General features: G+C 49.5%; 1 protein-coding gene across 1 annotated transcript in view; it reads left to right on the top strand.

The window, feature by feature from the left end:
• Window positions 1-20,364, top strand: part of LOC127418621 (zinc finger protein 501-like) — a 315,184-nt gene that overhangs the window by 48,147 nt on the left and 246,673 nt on the right. The gene's annotated exons all lie outside the window — the stretch shown is intronic.

Here is a 20,364-nt window from a genome sequence, read left to right on the forward strand (position 1 = left end):
GTTGCAATACATTTTTGACACATTCTTTACAAACAGCACAAACAGTGTACGATATGATAAAAAGTGCTCCACGTTCCAATCAACTTTTAAATACAATATATAAATAGTTAAATAAAATAGACATTGCATCTATATCATCATCTTAGCAATGTTGCTACAACTTGTTCAATTGATTAATAACTGCTGGAACTCTGTGGGACTATAAACTTTCGTCCAGAAGGAAGAAGCTGAAATTCACTGTGCAAGGGATGGGAGTCATCATTTAAGATCAAGCCAGCCAACCGCTGTAACTGTGTGGTATACAGGGACGCTGGGTTAAGCTGTGACTCCCCAATCAGCCTACTAGACCATTTGACAATTTGACCCAAAAGACTTCTGTTGTTTAAAGATAGGTTTCCGAACCAGGACTTCCAAAAGGATCAAATTGATTCAATAAAAGCACGATAGAATAAGGTCATCATAGTTTTGTCAGTGTGAAAATGGGACAGTTTCCTTAAACAAAACAAACGCTGGTGCCCCTTTTTACACACGGCTTCACAATTTGCTTCCTCTACCACAAAGATATTTGTAGTATTGTACACTTTCTACTGTCTGACCCTTAATGGATGTGACTTAATGTGTGTGAGCATGTTTTCTAAAATCAATTATCATGTCTTTTGTCTTAAATAAGTTTAACTGAAGAAAGGATTCCTCACACCACTTCACAAACTCGTTGATCTGCATGCACATCTCTTCAACTCAAACGTCCTACACATGTAATTATTTATTTAAAGTCTAAGCCCAAGGACCCTTACAAAAAAATCTAGTTCTGGCAAAGAAGATGCATACTAGCCACAAATTTGCCACTCATTATTTCCACATGCAAATGAGCTTGTGATTTGCCGCAAATGTTTGCCAGAAGTTTGCAGCTCTTCACTGGTAGTGGTGAACCTGCAGCACACCTTTGGCAACAATGGACAATTTGCTGCAAGATTGCCACAAAGCTCATTTGCATGTAAAAATGATCAGTAGCGAATTTGCGGCAAGTTCGCGCCAAATTTGCAATGAACTCCCAATGGGAGAACTGCAAGGGGAGTAATCTACATTACCTCTAAAAAATGTAATAGGCAAACAGATCTGCTGAATGTAAACAAGTTCACTGAAACTGAGGTAAGATACAAAAACACTTTTTCAGACTCAAGGCCGTAAACGTGTCTTGAATACTGGAGGGACGGAACAAGCCATTTTGTGGGGGGGGGGGGGGGGTGTCACAGGTGTTGAAGTCACAAATATAACGGTCCTCTTTAGTTCCTTATATAGTACAGGCGCTGAATGCAATTTTCCGAATAAAGGCTTGAAATGCGATAAAGGCCTAAAATTTAATAATTTGGGGTTTTAAAATGTAGATGTATTTTCAAAGTTTTCACACTATACAAGTCTGCATTGCTAGCAATTTGTCTGTTTCAGTCATATTTTCTTTTTTGTGCGGTCTCAAAGAAAAGATTAAAATAATTTGAATTTCTTTTCATCATTGATGTAATTTCAGTAGTAGGAATGTCTCTGATTCGGTTGCAATGAAGGAGGTCACAGGAGCAGAATCTAAATGCAGCTTAACAATATTTAACAAAATAAACGAAGTACAGATTAACAGGGTGAACAGAGGAACAAAAGAAACATCCATGATGGGGGAAAAACACAGGAACAGAGAAAACATGAATGATAGAAACGGGTCAAGAACAGAGGATCAAAACACATAATAACAGGGCATTAAATACACAATGGGTAACGTGGTAAATGAAAAACAGTTGAGAAACCATGGGGAACAGCTGGAGGTGATCAAAGCAGGGAATTATGGGAAGTGTAGTCCAGGGGTAAACAGAAGACAAAGGCTAAACCCAGGGCAAACAACAGAGAATCATAACAGATCCATCACCCACAGTAGATAAAGCACAATCTAAGAATGTGAACCGCCAATAAAAAACAAGAAGAAGAAGAAAGGACTGAAAGTTTGAGTGCTCAGTTCGGTACATGGCTCAACTTGTTTAACGTCATGGTTACTTGCGTAACCTCCGTTCCCTGATGGAAGGAACGAGACGTTGTGTCGATGTAGTGACACTAGGGGTCAATCTTGGGAGCCCGAGTCACCTCTGGTCTTTGATAAAAAGTATTTGCATGCCACTCCCCTGGACATATGGGTCTAAAAGGAGCTGGTATGCAACCACTCATTCAGGTTTTAGGCTGAGGAGCCGAGACAAGGTCCGGCCATTTCAGTGGGTAGTTCAGCATTGTGGCAGGAGGGAAACAATGTCTCGTTCCCTCCATCAGGGAACAGAGGTTACGCAAGTAAACATGACATTCCATATCTGTCACTCACTCGACGTTGTGTCGATGTAGTGACACTAGTGGTCCCTATACGAAATGCCACAATTGGCTGAACTATGTAACGTGAACTGGTGGTGTGTGACGGGCAGACCACTGTGTGCCTCGTAGCCAGCACACCAGGCCAACACGTAACCTCCCCCAACATAGTTATGAGTGTCGAACGGCCCTTTGGGGACAAGTCAACTACCCAAAAGATAGAGACAGGCTAACCCAGTCATGGCCTCTTTTCCCCTTCTTTTTTTCACTCCCTAAAAAAGAAGGGGGATTATCCAACTGGGCCGCCAGGACTAGTTGGGGGGTGTCCTTCCCAAGGGGAGGACACTGCGGTCCTCCCAAGGGGAGGACACCGCGGAGACCACACCTCGCCCAAGGGGGGGGGTATTTAAGTGGAAAAATACATCACATGGTCTTGATGACCAAGTGGAGAGTCTTCAAGGTAGATCCTACTCAGCGGGGGAGGAGTTACTACAAACATGGAGACTGGGGCAGAGAGGCTCTCTGTGAACACTACTGGGAATTAATGGCGCACATCTTCAGCTCAAAAGGAGGTGGAAGGCGCTATGTGCAAGCGATACACCCGGCTGGCTATCCCGGGCTTATCCGCTTGTATCGCGTGCCATTACCTGGGACGAAACCGGTTCCACCTGGAGGTTGTAGAACCTTGCAAAGGTGTTGGGTGTTACCCAGCCCGATGCTCTGCAAATGTCTGTTAGAGAGGCACCCCTGGCCAGGGCCCAGGAGGCCGCTGCACCCCTGGTAGAATGGGCTCGTAGCCCTACCGGGGGCGCATTTCCTGGGCATGATATGCCATAGCTATGGCATCAATGAGCCAGTGGGCGATCCTCTGCTTGGAGACAGCGCTTTCTTTCCGCTGTGCACCAAAACAAAGAGCTGCTCAGAGATTCTAAAGCTCTGCATGTGATCCAAATAGATGCGTAAAGCGCGCACCGGACACAGCAATGATAGGGCTGGGTCTGCCTCCTCCTGGGGCAGCACTCGCAGGTTCACCACCTGATCCCTAAAAGGGGTCGTGAGAACCTAGGGCACATAGCCCGGTTGGGGTCTCAGGATCACATGAGAGTAGCCTGGACCGAACTCCAGGCATGTTTCGCTGACAGAGAACACTTGCAGGTCTCCTACCCTCTTGATGGAAGTGAGCGCAGTCAGGAGGGCAGTCTTCAAGGAGCGTGCCTTAAGCTCAGCTGACTGCAAAGGCTCAAAGGGGGCTCTCTGTAGACCCTGAAGAACTACAGAGTGTTCCCATGAGGGAACAAGGTGCGGTCTGGAGGGATTCAGCCTCCTGGCGCCTCTCAGGAACCTGATGATCAGGTCGTGCTTTCCTAAGGACTTACCGTCGACTGCGTCGTGGTGTGCTGCTATGGTGGCAACGTACACCTTCAAGGTGGAAGGGGACAGCCACCCCTCCAACCTCTCCTGCAGGAAGGAAAGCACTGATCCGACTGCACATCTCTGGGGGTCTTCCTGTCGGGAAGAACACCACTTAGCGAACAGACGCCACTTAAAGGCATACAGGCGCCACGTAGAGGGGGCCCTAGCCTGAGTGATCGTGTCTACCACTGCGGGTGGTAGACCGCTTAGGTCTTCCGCGTCCCGTCCAGGGGCCAGACATGGAGATTCCAGAGGTCTGGTCATGGGTGCCAGATGATGCCCCGTCCCTGAGAAAGAAGGTCCTTCCTCAGGGGACTTTGCCAGGGGGGGCTGTCGCGAGGAGCGTGAGGTCCGAGAATCACATCTGGGTGGGCCAGTAGGGTGCTACCAGGATGACCTGCTCCTCGTACTGCCTATCCTTGCACAGGGTTTGTGCAAGTAGGCTCACTGGGGGAAACGCATATTTGCGCAGGCCAGGGGGCCAGCTGTGTGCCAGCACATCTATGCTGAGGGGGGCCTCAGTCAGGGCGTACCAGAGCTGGCAGTGGGAGGATTCTTGGGATATGAACAGGTCCACCTGTGCCTGTAAAGCCCGGTTCAGTACTCGCAGGTCTAAGATTGGCCGCAAACCCACCGCCTTTTTTCGGTACGATGAAGTAGGGGCTGTAAAACCCCTTCTTCATCTCGGCCAGAGGGACAGGTTCTATCGCGCCCCTCTGTAGCGATCTCCGCACGCAAGGTAGCAGCATTTTCGTCCTTCACCAAGGTGAAGTGGATACCGCTGAACCTGGGCAGGCCCCTGGCGAACTGAATCGTGTAGCCGAGTCGGACGGTCTGGACCAGCCATCGCGATGGATTGGAAAGCGCAAGTCACGCATCCAAGTTCCGCGCAAGGGGGACCAAGGGGACAACGTCGTCAGACATACCGGTAGGTGGGACCTCGCGGTGGGGCAGAGCTCGAGGTGCCACACCACGTCGTGGCCGTGCTGAGTCTAGGGACATCGAAGCACTTACCTGGCTCCTTGTGACCACCCCTGGAACAAGCCTGGGATGGGGGAGGAAGAGGCCTGTCCTCGTAACCCGTGGAGACTGTCACATAGGGGGCGGCTTTGTGCCACAGCTCAGGGGCGGGAAGACCACCTCTGGAGCGCAAGTCCTGCAAGGAAAAACCCGTGGACGGTAGTCGTGATGACGACCGTGCACACTGGGTATGTGACCCAAGGAAGAAGGAAACCACTCTTTTGCTGAACTGTTGGGTACCGCAGCCACTTGGGCATGCAGCAAAATCAAACAAAAAGGCAACAAAAGATTCTCCATCCGGCCCTCCACCGGGGAATGGAGTGGTCTTCTTACCAGCTCCAGGTGAGTGGGTTTCTTCGACCCTGGGTCTCCCGTCTCAGGGGCACTTTGACAACCTCCATGGGTTCTTAGCGGCCGACTGTGAGACGGGTGGCGTCGGGTGGGCTCTATGCCAGGGCCGGGCCAAAGGGGCGGGCTGTGGCAGAGCCAGTGCAGTCACCGCAGGGGGACGCCCTTGGCGACAAGCAGACGGGGTGCAGGATCTTGAGCCATGCTGGGGCAGGATATGCCGGATAGCCTCCATCTGCTGCTTCACTGCCGAGAACTGCTGGGCAAAGTCCTCGACGATGTCGCTGAATAGGCCAGCCTGGGAAATGGGGGGAGCAAGGAACCGTGTCTTGTCGGCCTCACCCATCTTGACCAGGTTGAGCCAAAGATGGCGCTCCTGGACCACTAATGTGGCCATTGTCCGCCTGAGAGACCGCGCCGTGACCTTCGTCGTTCAGAGAGTGAGGTCGGTCGCCGAGCGCAGTTCCTGCATCAGATCTGGGGCAGAACTACCCTTGTGCAGTTCTTTTAGCGCCTTGGTGGACCTGCAGGAGAGCCATGGCGTGCAGGGCAGAGGTGGCTTGTCCAGCAGCGCTGTAGACTTTAGTCGTCAGGGACGATGTGAACCTACAGGGCTTGGACGGGAGCTTTGGGCATCCGCGCCAGGTGGTGGCACTCTGCGGGCATAGATGCACCGTGAGTGCTTTATCCACCGGGGGAATCGCCGTATAGCCCCTGGCCGCCCCGCCATCGAGGGTAGTGAGGGCGGGGGAACTGAGGAATCGGGGCCGGGCCGTAAAAGTTGCCCCCCATGATTTCGTCAGCTCCTCGTGCACTTCCAGGAAGAAAGGCACTGGAGCAGGGCGTGGCTGCTTTGAGCGGCGCCACGAGCCCAGGAACCAATCATCGAGCCACGAGGGTTCAGGGGAGGGCGGAGGGTTCCACTCTAGCCCAACGCTCGCAGCCGCCTGGGAAAGCATGTCCATCATCTCTGCATCAGCCTGTGACTGGGCAATCGTCCCGAGGGGGGGAGCTCAACTGAGGCTTCTGCGTCCGGCTGGACAAGCCCGCTCTCCGATGCTGCGCTCGAGAGCACATCATCTTCACGGGCTCCGAACAAGAGGCCAGACTCGCCGTGAGACGAGCCGGCGGACTCATCTGGAAGCCCAACTGGGGCAGACCGCTGAAATGTGCTGTCAGATCCAGCAGAGGTGAATGAACAGTAGAAATTCAGCTCAATGAGCATGACCAAAGAGAAAATCTGAATGAGTGGTTGCATACCAGCTCCTTCTATACCCGTATGTCCGGGGGAGTGGCATGCAAATACCACTCGCCAATTTTCATTGGCCTTTTATCAAAGACCAGAGGTGTCTCGGGCTCCCAAGAGTGACCCCTAGTGTCACTACATCGACACAACGTCTAGTGAGTGACAGATAGGGAACTTAATTTGTGATAATTATATTTATTTTGATGTATATTTTCTGTGCATTTTGTTTTTATCCCTTTGGCATTTTAATGACTCTAAAAGAAGCTCATTATCATCTGATGTAGTTTGTTTTGTTACTGGTCACATTCAAGAGGTGAGAAAAACAACAAAACAGTTTAGAACCAGTAGATTATTTACCCTTTCTGTCTGTCTGTGGCTAAACTTAATAACTTTATTTAAGTTCAAATTTGTGAGGTAAAATTTTAGATGAATTTATATAGTTTCCTTTTAGTTATTTTACATTGACTGCTTCAACTCGACCAACTTGACAATAATCACTTTCATATTTTGTAGACTTCAACTGTAGTAAAGTGTTTGTTCATTTAGACCTGCTTAGTACTATTTGTGTGGGTAACATACACCCCCCTAAAGCGAAAGTCGTGATTACTGCTTTTGGAAAAGGTCATGAGGCATCAGTGTATTACTCCTGTTAGTTCAGAGTCTGGGGTATGGGGCTTCAGCGTCTCTCAAGAGATTATGGGAGAAAGACTTAAACTTGGTGTTGGAGGAGGGAGTGTGGCTAGGATTCTAAAAAATGTCAAGTGTTTGCTGTTTTAGCTCATCCGCCTTGAGGTTCAACATGTTGTGCATTATGAGATGATATTCTACATTTCCATTTATTCATTTGGCAGACAATTTTATCCCTAGTGACTTACAAAAGAGGAATAACACATCATAAGTGATTCATCTTAAGGAGACAGTGGTACAAAAAGTGCTGCATTACAACATTTCACTAGCATCAGAATAATAGTATTCAAGACAGATTAGAGTGTAACATGAATATATATAATCTTTTTTTATGAGTGAATGGTTAAGTGCTTATGGAAAAGATGTGTTTTTAGCCAATTTTTGTAGACAGAGAGTGAGTCTGCTTCATGGATTGAGTTGGGAAGGTCATTCCACCAATGTGGTACGATGAAACCGAAAGAATGGGAAAGTGTTTTGGTGCCTCTTTGTTTTGGTACAACCAGGCGCCACTCGTTAGCTGACCACAGGCTTCTGGTGGTAACGTAGCTCTGCAGAAATGATTTTAGGTATGCTGGAGCAGACCCAGTGACTGTTCTGTATACCAGCATCATAGCCTTGTATTATACACATGCATCAACCGGCAGCCAGTGAAGAGAGAGAAGGAGTGATGTAACATGCACTCTCTTTGGTTCATTAAAGACCAGAAGTGCTGCTGCATTCTGGATCATTTGCAGGGGCCTAACTGCGCATGCAGGGAGGCCTGCAATGAGAGCGTGACTGAACAAGAAGTTGTGTGGCATGTTCAGAGAGGAATGGTCTTATCTTCCTTATATTGCAGAGTGTAAATATACATGATCGTGCTGTCTTTGAGATGTGGTCTGTGAAATTGGGTTGGTTATTGATGGTTACCCCTAGATTTCTGACCGTTTTGGAAGGCGTTACTGTAGTTGCACCCAGCTGCACTGTGATGTTGTGTTCAATGGCAGAGTTGGCTGGAAAGACGAGGAGCTCAGTCTTGGCTGGGTTAAGCTGCAGGTGGTGTTCCTTCATCCAGACTGAGATGTCTGCCAAACAGGCAGAGATTCAAGCAGCCACCATGGTGTTGTTGGGCTGGAAAGACAAGTAGAGCTGTGTGTCATCAGCATAGCAGTGGTAAGAGAAACCATGTGCCTGAATGATGGGTCCCAGTGATGCATATATAGAGACGAAAAGTGGCCCAAGCACTGATCCCTGAGGTACCCCAGTAAGTAGCTGATGTGATTTGGACACCTCACCTCTCCAGGCTACCTTGAAGTACCTATCTGAGAGATAGCAATTAAACCAGTTAAGCACAGTTCCTGTGATGCCCAGAGTAGAGAGGGTGGGGAGTAGGATCTGATGAATGACTGTGTCAAATGCTGCAGATAGGTCCAGTAAAATCAGGACAGACGATCTGGATCCAGCTCTCGCCTGTCTCAGTGACTCAGTGACAGGCAGCAGGGCATTCTCGGTGGAGTGTCCACTTTTGAAGCCTGACTGATTGTCATCCAGCAGCTTGTTCTGTGAGAAATAGGCAGAGATTTGATTGAAAACTGCCCTTTCAAGTGTTTTCGCCATGAATGGGATGAGAGAGACTGGTCTGTAGTGTTCTATTAAGTGCGGGTTTCTGCAGTAGCGGGGTTACTCGAGCCTGCTTAAATGTAGTGTGAAAAGTGTCTGTAAGTAGAGATGTGTTAATTATGTGTGTGAGTGCAGGTAGGATGGATGGAGAAATGGCCTGGAGAAGGTGAGAAGGAATGGGGTCAAGGGAACAGGTGGTGGGGTGGTTGGAGAGGAGGAGTTTAGAGACTTCAATGTCAGTCAGAGGAGAGAACATAGAGACAGAGGAGTTGCATACAGGAGACGGGTGTTTGACAGGGTGTGGTGCTGAGAATGTATTACTGATGGTTGTAACCTTATTAGTAAAAAATGTGGTGTAGATGTCTGTTGTCAGTGATGAGTCAGGTGGTGGAGGGCAGAGAAGTGTGTTGAATGTTCTAAACAAGCTGCGAGTGTCTGTGGTGCTGTTGATCTTGTTCTGGTACTAGGACGTTTTTGCAGATTTAACATTATCTGAAAAAGTTGCAAGCAGAGACTGATACTTACCTAGATCTGCTGGATATTTAAATTTCTGCCATCTCTTCTCAGCTGCCCTGAGGTCAGTCCGATGTTCACAAAGGAGGTCAGAGAGCCAGGAGCTGGGTGGTGTAGTATGTGCTGGCCTAGAGGAGAGAGGACAGATGTTGTCTAGACAGGTTGTTAAAGTAGAGCTTAGTGTGTCTGTGGCAGTGTTTACATCAAGTGTGGAAAATACCTTTTGTGATAAAAAAAAAAAAATTGTTAGTAGTACCACTGTTGTATCCAGGCCAAATGCTCTCATAGTACACCTGAAACCACTGTGGAAACAAGAAAGACAGTTACTTGACTGTAAAACACTAAGCAATATATACTTTGAATCATACTAAAACTAACAGCTTCCTCCTCCTGCGTCAAGACAAATGCAGTGATCTGCATGGTCGCTGTTTTGTGTTTGCTGATGCCAGCCACAAGCCTGCCATTAGATGCCTTTCTGTTCACCCACTCTGAGACCTGAAAAACATTGAAAAATTTAAATTTACTAATGCATACATTTCCAAAAAACCATTACAGCATATCACAGGGACAAACTCCTTCAAGCTATTTAAATAGATGAACTTACAGTCAAGCCTTCCACAGCTCCTTGGTGCTGAAAGTGATGGAAGACCATGATCGCTTCGCAGTAGTAGCAGTACATCATCTTGTCACTGTTGTCCACCTTGGTGCCTGAGATGAACTGCCCGAAGATGTTTAGGAAGTCTGCCTTCGCAACCCTCAAAATCTCCCGGCACTCTCTGACGCTGCGTGAGCCCTCAACAAATCGATCGTACCTAGATTAAACAAAAAATAGAGAAAGAGACAGGTTATTAAAAACACAACACTCAGGACTGTAGCAGTAAACAACAATAACCTTAGTAATAAAAGGACAAAACAAAATTAACAGGAAAGGCATTTACTTTCTTTTGCACACCGCCTGTGAATTGGACTTTGAACCAGGCTTGCGCAGGGTTTCCAGCATCTCCTTATAAATCTGGCACTTGCTACGGAGTTGTGGGTTTGTCTGATCCAGATCCAGCCTTGTCTTCAAATAGTCTAAGAACCTGATCAGAGGTAGAGACAGCAGTGGAAAAGCGAGAGGGTGAAAGAGAATGGATGTCACGGCGAAAGGAAACCAGAGGTGGAGTCTGTTTTAATGTAGACGGGAGAGTCATGTTGAATTGAACAAAGTAGTGATCTGAGACATGTAAAAGAGTAACAAGAATATAGGTTGCCCGATCTGTGAGTTGCTGTGGTGCTTAGTCTTTCCAAGTCAAATGAGGCCAGAAGAGCATTCAGTTCAGTGGCCTGGGGCTTGTCTTGGTGTACATTGAAATCACCAAGAACCACAAGTGGTCTACCATCCTCCAGGAAGGAGGACAGCAGGACATCAAACTCCAGTCCAGTTGTCATGAATGAGCAAACCTGTTACCCCACCCCTACCGGTGTGTCAAGGGGTGTGAGAGGAGAACTTGTTGGAGAGAGCAGCAGGTGTTGCTCTATCCTCTGGACATATCCATGTTTCTGTCAGTGCCAGGATGCTGTGGGTGGACTGTGTGGTGAAGGCTGGAATGAAGTCAGCTTTGTTCACAGCTGACTGGCAGATTCAGAGTCCAACTGATAAAGAGAGAGCAGGTGCTGAAGTGCAAAGTGGCTGTAGGTTGTGTGGGTTGCATTTTGTCTTGCATCTATGTTGTGTAAACGGTCTGTAACAGATAACATGGATGTGCTTGAAGGTATATGTTATTCGTGAAGTAGACATGTTTGTATGTAGATGGAAAATAACAAAAGAGATCAAATTAATATATACTTAAGTGCTATTGTGAGTGGCGCCTTTTCGTGTCCTTGCTCAGTGGACTCGCACAGGTAGACTTGCTGGTCTTTACACAAGTAGGGTTAGACAGTTAAAAAAACAGCACATGTCTAGCAATGAATACCACCCTACAACAAAGTAAAACAACGAAATAAACACACTTGCACGCAACTGCAGACTCCTGTGGATAGATCACTTCTCCTGGAATGACTATGGATCACGCAGATTAAATATCTAACCTGGTGCTGCTAAAGCCTTAATGCTACTTTGCAAAACAAGGCTAGTCAGGTGGGCAACCAAAACTACGGGTCGTGCGAGGTGACAATAGACAAATAAATTATGCTACACTTTAGCAATAAATAATACTCTAAAACAAGTAAAGCACTGTTTATAGACACTAAAAACAACGATGTAACACACACACCAACACAAGTTTAAGCTTTACATTTCAATTTAAAGTTGCAAATTTATGCTGCACTGTTTCATTTTGTGTTTTTAATTTTAATTTAATAATTTCCCAATTGTATTATATTTTTGTTTTATTTTCAACATATTTCACTTTTAATTTTGTTTTAATATTTGATAAAAATATTTAAAATGTACACTTTGTTACAGCAATTTTTACCAAATGTCTATTTATTTTTATATTTTTGTACTGTATTTTAAATATATTTTATATTATATGTACAAAACACATGTTTCTGGGAAGCCACACCCCCTCCCAGATACAAACCAGGGCTCTCGGCTCCGCAAGGAGGAACTGAAATAATATTATGAATATGTGTAAAAATGATACGTTTCTAGACTGCCCCGCCCACTCCTGTACACACCACCGGGGTCTGGGGCCCCTCGGGTATGAAGTGGCATAATATACTTGGTAAGTGGAAAAATACACTGTTTATGGATGGCCCTGCCCCCTTTGGGACACACCCCCGGGGTCCAGGGCCCCATAGGGGTGAAGTGGCCTAATACACTTGGTAAGTGGACAAATACTTTGTTTATGGACAGCCCCGCACACTCCCAGACACACCACCGGTGTCAGCCAATTGGAGGAACACTGGGGGGTGTTCCCTGACCCACCTGGGTGTCCAGCTGCAATGTTTATGAATGGAGAAAGCACCCATTGCTATAAATCTGCTGTGGGACATGGTGTCACCACCCTGTGGGTGATGGCTGAACTGCTTTTATGTGGGGCCATTTTCGGGCGCCACTCTCTGGCGGACCCCCAGGCCAGCACGGTAACGCAGAAGGCATCGACAAAAATCACATAGGTGGCACTGCACAGCTTCCAGGAACCATGTACCACGGAGCTATAAAGTAGATTGCCTGTTACGTCTGCGTCCCTTCTGTAAGTGGGGTCAGAGATAAATAATAAAATATAATCTGCGTAAAGCAAAAGCTTATATGCCATACCTCCCGCCACCACCCCTGGAAAATCATCTTCCTTTCTTATCGCAGCTGCTAATAGTTCCAGGGCAAGACAGAACAATAATGGGGAAAGAGGGCAGCCCTTCCGGGTGCCCCTATCCAGAGTAAAATAATCTGAAATTAATCCATTTGTTTGTACCGCCACTACCGGGTGTCTATAAAGTAGCTTAATCCAGCTAATAAATGTATTCCTGAACCTGTATATTTCCAAAATCTTTAAAAGATAATCCCATTCTACCATATGAAATGCCTTTTCGGCATCAAGTGAGATGGCCAGAGTCTGAACATTCACCACTGACCGCATAATATATATGAAACGCCTAATGTTATCAGAAGAGCTGCGGCCCCAAATAAACCCCACCTGATCTATATGTATAAGAGATGTCATAACTTAATCGGTTAGCCAAACTTTTTTACAATATTTTTACGTCTATCTGGATCAGGGAAATTTGACGGTAACTTACACTCACTTGGATATTTGTCCTTTTTAAGAATCAGACTGATCCGGGCTTGTGCCATGGTTGGCGGAAGCTTTCCATTCTTTAATGATTCAAAAATGGAGCCTTTTCTGTAGCATAAGATAAAAAAAATTCAGTGGCAAAACCATCTGGCCATCTTTGCCTGTAGGCAAGGCCTTAATTACCTCGCCAAGCTCCTCCAAGTTTATCTCAGATTCAAGATCATTTTTTTGCTCAGTCGTCAGTTTAGGGAGTTCTAAAAAATATTTTAAATCTTAAATATTTCACCACTAGCAAATTTCACTGAGGGAAAAAGCCTCTATCTGCTTTATATATCTAGCCAAAAGCTTCCCTGCTTTGTCCCCTGACTCAAAGTATGACTGTCTTGCCCTAAATAGCCAAAACTCCACCTTCCGCAACAAATTGTATTATATCTGTATTTCAATCGGGTCAATTCTCTGAGGCCATCAGATGACTTTTGGCACTTCAGCTCTGCCTTGGCACCTTTAATATTCCCTTCCAACTCCACGAGTTCTCATGCTTTGGATTTTTTTGATGAATGAGGCATACTGTATGATCCGACCCCTAAGAACTGCCTTAAGTGCCTCCCAAGCCACACCCACAGATGATACTGAGGACCAGTTGGTCTCCATATAAACATTGATTTCAGCCTTTAATATTTGTTGGAATTCAGGATTTTGCAAAAGGGATACATTAAAGTGCTATTACATGCCTCCCCAATCTAGGGTTGAGGAGGGGGTAATGTCATGGTTACTGGTGTAACCTCCGTTCCCCGATGGAGGGAACGAGACATTGGTGTCGATGTAGTGACACTAGGGGTCACTCTTGGGAGCCCGAGACACCTCTGGTCTTTGATAAAAGGCCAATGAAAATTGGCGAGTGGTATATGCATGCCACTCCCCCAAACATACGGGTATAAAAGGAGCTGGTATGCAACCACTCATTCAGGTTTTACGCTGAGGAGCCGATATAAGGTCCGGCCATTTCAGCGGGTAGATCAGCGTTGTGGCAGGAGGGACCAACGTCTCGTTCCCTCCATCAGGGAACGGAGGTTACACCAGTAACCATGACGTTTCATATCTGTCACTCACTCGACGTTGGTGTCGATGTAGTGACACTAGGGGTCCCTATACAAAACTCCACAAGGCTGAACTGTGTTACGTGAACTGGCGGTGTGTGGTGGGCAGACTTGCTGTGTGCCTCATAGCCAGCACACCAGGTCGACACGTAACCTTCCCTAACACAGTTATGACTGTCGAACGGCCCTTTTTGGGGACAAGTCGACTACCCAGAGATAGAGACAGGCTTAACCCAGTCATGGCCTCTTTCCCCTTCTCTTTTTCCACTCCCTAAAAAAGTAGGGGGATTATCCGACTGGGCCGCCAGGTCTAGTCGGGGGGTGTCCCTCCCAAGGGGAGGACACCGTGGAGACCACATCTCGCCCCAAGAGATGGGGGATATTTAAGTGGAAGAATACCTCACATGGTCTTTCCAACCATGTGGAGAGCCTTCAAGGTAGATCCTGCCCAATGGGGGAAGAGTTACTACAACATGGAGACTGGGGCAGAGGGGCTCTGCCCAAGGAAGACGCAGTTTGCCAGCAGGGAATGAATTAGTGGAAGATATAGATCGCATGGGGTTAGCCTTACAGGGAACCGCCACATGCAGAGCACCTACCCCAGAACCGGGCTCTTAGTTAGCGCGTGTACTGGGCCGGCAGCGAGTCTCTCCGAAAACTCAACTGCCACAGGGCTCGGAGGAAGTCAACCAGGGAACAACTTTTGTGAACACTACTGGGAATTAACAGCGCACGTCTTCAGCTCAAAAGGAGGTGGAAGGCGCTATGTGCAAGCGATACACCCGGCCGGCTATCCCGGGCTTATCCGCTTGTGTTGCATGCCACTACCTGGGACAAAACCGGTTCCACCCGGAGGTTGTAGAATCTTGCAAAGGTGTTGGGTGTTGCCCAGCCCGCTGCTCTGCAAATGTCCTACCGGGGGCGGCATGTTTTGGGCGAGATATGCCATAGTTATGGCGTCAATGAGCCAGTGGGCGATCCTCTGCTTGGATACAGCGCTTCCTTTCTGCTGTGCACCAAAGCAGACAAAGAGCTGCTCAGAGATTCTAAAGCTCTGCGTGCGATCCAAATAGATGCGTAAAGCGCGCACCGGACACAGCAACGACAGGGCTGGGTCTACCTCCTCCTGGGGCAGGGCTTGCAGGTTCACCACCTGGTCCCTAAAAGGAGTGGTGGGAACCTTGGGCACATAGCCCGGTCGGGGTCTCAGGATCACATGAGAATAGCCCGGACCGAACTCCAGGCACGTTTCGCTGACAGAGAACGTTTGCAGGTCACCTACCCTCTTGATGGAAGTGAGCGCAGTCAAGAGGGCAGTCTTCAAGGAGAGTGCCTTAAGCTCGGCTGACTGCAAAGCTCAAAGGGGGCTCTCTGTAGACCCTGAAGAACTACAGAGGTCCGATGAGGGAACGAGGCGTGGCCTGGAGGGATTCAGCCTCCTGGCACCTCTTAGGAACCTGATGATCAGATCATGCTTCCCTAAGGACTTACCGTCGACTGCGTCGTGATGTGCTGCTATGGCAGCAATGTACACCTTCGAGGTGGAAGGGGACAGCCTCCCTTCCAACCTCTCTTGCAGGAAGGAAAACACTGATCTGACTGCGCATCTCTGGGGGTCTTCCCAACGGGAAGAACACCACTTAGCGAACAGACGCCACTTAAAGACATACAGGCGCCTCGTAGAGGGAGCCCTAGCCTGAGTGAACGTGTCTACCATCGCAGGTGGGAGACAGCTTAGGTCTTCCGCGTCCCGTCCAGGGGCCAGACATGGAGATTCCAGAGGTCTGGGCGCGGGTGCCGGATGGTGCCCCTTCCCTGAGAAAGAAGGTCCTTCCTCAGGGGAATTTGCCCGGGGGGAGCTGTCGCGAGGAGCGTGAGGTCCGAGCACCACGTCTGGGCGGGCCAGTAGGGTGCTTACCAGGACGACCTTCTCCTCGTCCTCCCTGACCTTGCACAGGGTCTGTGCAAGCAGGCTCACTGGGGGAAAATGCATATTTGCGAATGCCAGGGGACCAGCTGTGTGCCAGCGCGTCTATGCCGAGGAAGGCCTCGGTCAGGGTGTACCAGAGCGGGCAGTGGGGAGGATTCTTGGGAGGCGAACAGGTGCACCTGTGCCTGTCGATTTGACTCCAAATCAGCTGGGACCACCTGAAGGTGGAGTCTCCACTCTCCCTTGAGGGTAACCTGTTGTGACAGTGCGTCCGCTGTAGTGTTGAGGTTGCCCAGGATGTGAGTGGCTCGCAGCGACTTGAGGTGCAGCTGACTCCGTTGGAGGAGACGGCGGGCGAGTTGTGACATACAACGAGAGTGCAAACCACCTTGGCGGTTGACATATGCTACCATTGTCGTGTTGTCTGTCTGAACTAACACATGCTTGCCCTGGATCAACGGCCGAAACCTCTGCAGGGTGAGCAGAATTGCCAACAACTCGAGGCAGTTGATGTGCCATCGCAGCTGTGGACCCGTCCAGAGGCCGGTGGCTGCGTGCCCGTTGCAAACAGCGCCCCAGCCCATTTTGGAGGTGTCTGTAATGACCACGACGCGCCTGGGGACCAGTTCTAGAGGAACACCTGCTCATAGAAATGAGGGGTCGGTCCAAGGGCTGAAAAGATGGTGACAGACTGACGTAATGGCCACGCGGTGTCCCGTGGCGCCATGACCGTCTTGGGACTCGAGTCTGGAGCCAGTGCTGAAGCGGCCTCATATGCATCAACCCGAGCGGGGTGGCCACCGCCGAGGATGCCATATGCCCCTGGAGCCTCTGAAAAAGTTTCAGTGGAACCGCTGTTTTCTGTTTGAACACCTTCAAACAGGCCAGCACCGACTGGGCGCAATCGTTCGTAAGGCGCGCCGTCAAGGAGACCGAGTCCAACTCCAAACTGAGAAAAGAGATGCTCTGAACCGGGAGCAGCTTGCTGTTTTCCCAGTTGACCTGAAGCCCTAGTCGGCTGAGGTGTGAGAGCACCAGGTCCCTGTGTGCGCACAACGCATCTCGAGAGTGAGCTAAGATTAGCCAGTCATCGAGATAGTTGAGAATGCGAATGCCCACCTCCCTTAATGGGGCAAGGGCAGCCTCTGCGATCTTCGTAAAGATGCGAGGAGACAGAGACCGGCCGAAAGGGAGGACTTTGTACTGATATGCCTGACCCTCAAACGCGAACCACAGGAAGGGTCTGTGTCGAGGAAGGATCGAGACGTGAAAGTACGCATCCTTCAGGTCTACCGCCGCGAACCAATCTTGATGCCGGACGCTTGCTAGAATGCGTCTTTGCGTCAGCATCTTGAACGGGAGTCTGTGTAAAGCCCGGTTCAGTACTCACAGGTCCAAGATTGGCCGCAACCCACCGCCTTTTTTCGAAACAATGAAGTAGGGGCTGTAAAACCCTTTCTTCATCTCGGCTGGAGGGACAGGTTCTATCGTGTCCTTCCGTAGGAGGGTAGCGATCTCCATGCAAGGTAGCAGCATTTTCGTCTTTCACCAAGGTGAAGTCTGGGCGGATGCCCGGTGAAGTGAATCGCGCAGCCGAGTCGGACAGTCCAGACCAGCCCTCGTGACAGATTGGAAGGCGCAAGCCATGCGTCCAAGTTCCGCGCAAGGGGAACCAAAGGGACAATGTCATCGGATGTACCGGCAGGTGGGGCCTCGCGGCGGGGCGGAGCTTGAGTTGCCACACCACGTCGTGGCCGTGCTGAGTCCGAGGACATCGAAGCACTTACCTGGCTCCTTGTGACCACCCCCGGAACAGCCTGGGACGGGGGAGGAAGAGGCCTGTCCTTGTGACCCGTGGAGACTGTCACATCGGGGGCGGATTTGTGCCACCTGCCAAATGGAGTGGTGGACGGTGGTCGTGATGCCAGCTGTACACACTGGATACGTGACCCAGGGAACAAGGAAACCACTCTTGCTGAGCTCTTGAGTACTGCAGCCACTTGGGCATGCAGCGCAATTAAATGCAAAAGGTAACAAAAAGATGACGATCTGCTTACCAGCTCCAGAGCAGCGGGTTTCGTTGTCCCTGGGTCGGCCGTCTCAAGGGCGCCTTGAAGCCTTTCACGGGTTCTTGGCAGCCGCGAGACGGGTGGCGTCTGCTTCCTGCGGTGGGCTCCACGCCAGGGCCAGGCCAAAGGGGCGGGCTGCGGTGGAGCCGGTGCAGTCACCGCAGGGGGACGCCCTTGGCGATGAGTAGATGGGGTGTGGGATCTTGAGCTGTGCCGGGGCAGGATATGCCGGCTAGCATCTATCTACTGCTCTACCATCGAGAACTGCTGGGCAAAGTCCTCGACGGTGTCGCCGAATAGGCCCGCCTGGGAAATGGGGGCAGCAAGGAATCGTGTCTTGTCGGCCTCACCCATCTCGACCAGGTTGAGCCAAAGGTGGCGCTCCTGGACCACTAGTGTGGCCATCGTCCACCCGAGAGACCGCGCCGTGACCTCCGTCGCTCGGAGAGCGAGGTCGGTCGCCGAGCACAGTTCCTGCATCAATCCCGGGGCGGAACTACCCTCGTGCAGTTCCTTTAGCGCCTTGGCGGAATTGCAGGAGAGCCATGGCGTGCAGGGCGGAGGCGGCTTGTCCAGCGGCACCATAGGCCTTGGCCGTCAGAGACGACTTAAACCTACAGGCCTTGGACGGGGGCTTTGGGCACCCGCGCCAGGTGGCAGTGCTCTGCGGGCATAGGTGTACCGCGAGTGTCTTTATCCACCGGGGGATTGCGAATAACCCTTGGCCGCCCCACCATCGAGGGTAGTGAGAGCGGGGAAGCTGAAAAGATCGGGACCGGGCAGTAAAAAGTGCCTCCCACGACCTTGTCAGCTCTTCATGCACTTCCGGGAAGAAAGGAATGGGGGCGGGGCATGGCTTTGAGCGGCGCCGCGAGCCCAGGAACCAATCACCGAGCCGCGAAGGTTCAGGGAAGAGCGGAAAATCCACTCTAACCGACGCTCGCGGCTGCCCGGGAAAGCATGTCATCATCTCCGCGTAAGCCTGTGACTGGGCGATCGACCCTGAAGGGAGGAGCCCAGCTGAGGCTTCCGACTGGACGAGCCCACTCTCCGATGCTGCGCTCGAGAGCTCATCACTTTCGCGGGCTCCGAATAAGAGGTCGAACTTGCCATGAGACGAGCCGGCGGACTCACCCGGAAGCCTGATCGGGGCAGATGAGCGTGCTGGGGAATGGGAGATCCACGGGGGGATACCCAGCGGAGGCAGTCCCATTGGGGTCCCCAAATCGCCCCCAGTGCTAGCCGCGCTGGCCTCAAACCCGTGGGTAAAAGGACCGAGGCGGGAGCCTCTGGGGTGGCTCGCTTTCTTACGAAGGTTAGCCACGACCGCAACGTTGCCATGGACATATTCTCGCAATGAGAACATGACCATCCACGAACGCTGTCTCCGCGTGAGCAGTGCCCAGACACGAAAGACAGTGATCGTGACCGTTAGAAGGCGAGAGATAACGAGCACAACCAGGAATAACACACAATCGGAAAAGCATCTTTAAAAAGACGCGTCTTTAAAAAGACGTTCCGTGTGTGCGCTCTTTTAGAGAAATATATACTCTTTTAGAGGAGAAAAATGCTCTTTCAGAAAATATACTCTCTAGTTTTTCTGCCGAAGTGCCCAGGGGCGTTCTCTGCAGTGCATCAGTGCAGAGGAGGGAGAAGCCGCTGAAATGCGCTGTCAGATCCAGCAGAGGTGAATGAACAGTAGTATTCAGCTCAATGAGCATGACCGTTCGGCTCCGAAGAGAAAATCTGAATGAGTGGTTGCATACCAGCTCCTTTTATACCCGTATGTTCGGGGGAGTGGCATGCAAATACCACTCGGCAATTTTCATTGGCCTTTTATCAAAGACCAAAGGTGTCTCGGGCTCCCAAGAGTGACCCGTAGTGTCACTACATCGACACCAACGTCGAGTGAGTGACAGATAGGGAACAAGGAAATTTATGAACAGAAAATATATAAAAAAACCTTAACAGGCAACCCAAGAGCTCTTCTCTCCTGTCCCAGCACTCCACAAAAATCAGTCAGATTTTTGAAACACGCAAAAGTAAGATTTATTGACAAGTGCAAAAAAGAAATAGACGTCAGGAGGGGACCAGGCCAAAATAACAAAAATAAAGTTCTTCTGACTTTTAGGGGAGTAATTCCTAAACTTTCAAAATAAAATTCAAATAAACAACAAAACTCTTACCTTACTCCCTCTCTAACCCAAACATAGGTGTAAGGTTGGAAGTCAACAGAGCCAGATCTAAATGCTGCTAGTTTAATGAAAAATAAATTAAATACAAAATAGGGTAAACACTGAAACAAGGCAAGACTCAGAACTAGGAAACAAAACAAACGTTTACAAACAAGATAGCAACCTAAGGTGGACATGTGACGCCATGCGAG

This window comes from Myxocyprinus asiaticus, chromosome 28, assembly GCF_019703515.2.
Source record: "Myxocyprinus asiaticus isolate MX2 ecotype Aquarium Trade chromosome 28, UBuf_Myxa_2, whole genome shotgun sequence".
In the NCBI taxonomy this organism is placed as follows: domain Eukaryota; kingdom Metazoa; phylum Chordata; class Actinopteri; order Cypriniformes; family Catostomidae; genus Myxocyprinus; species Myxocyprinus asiaticus.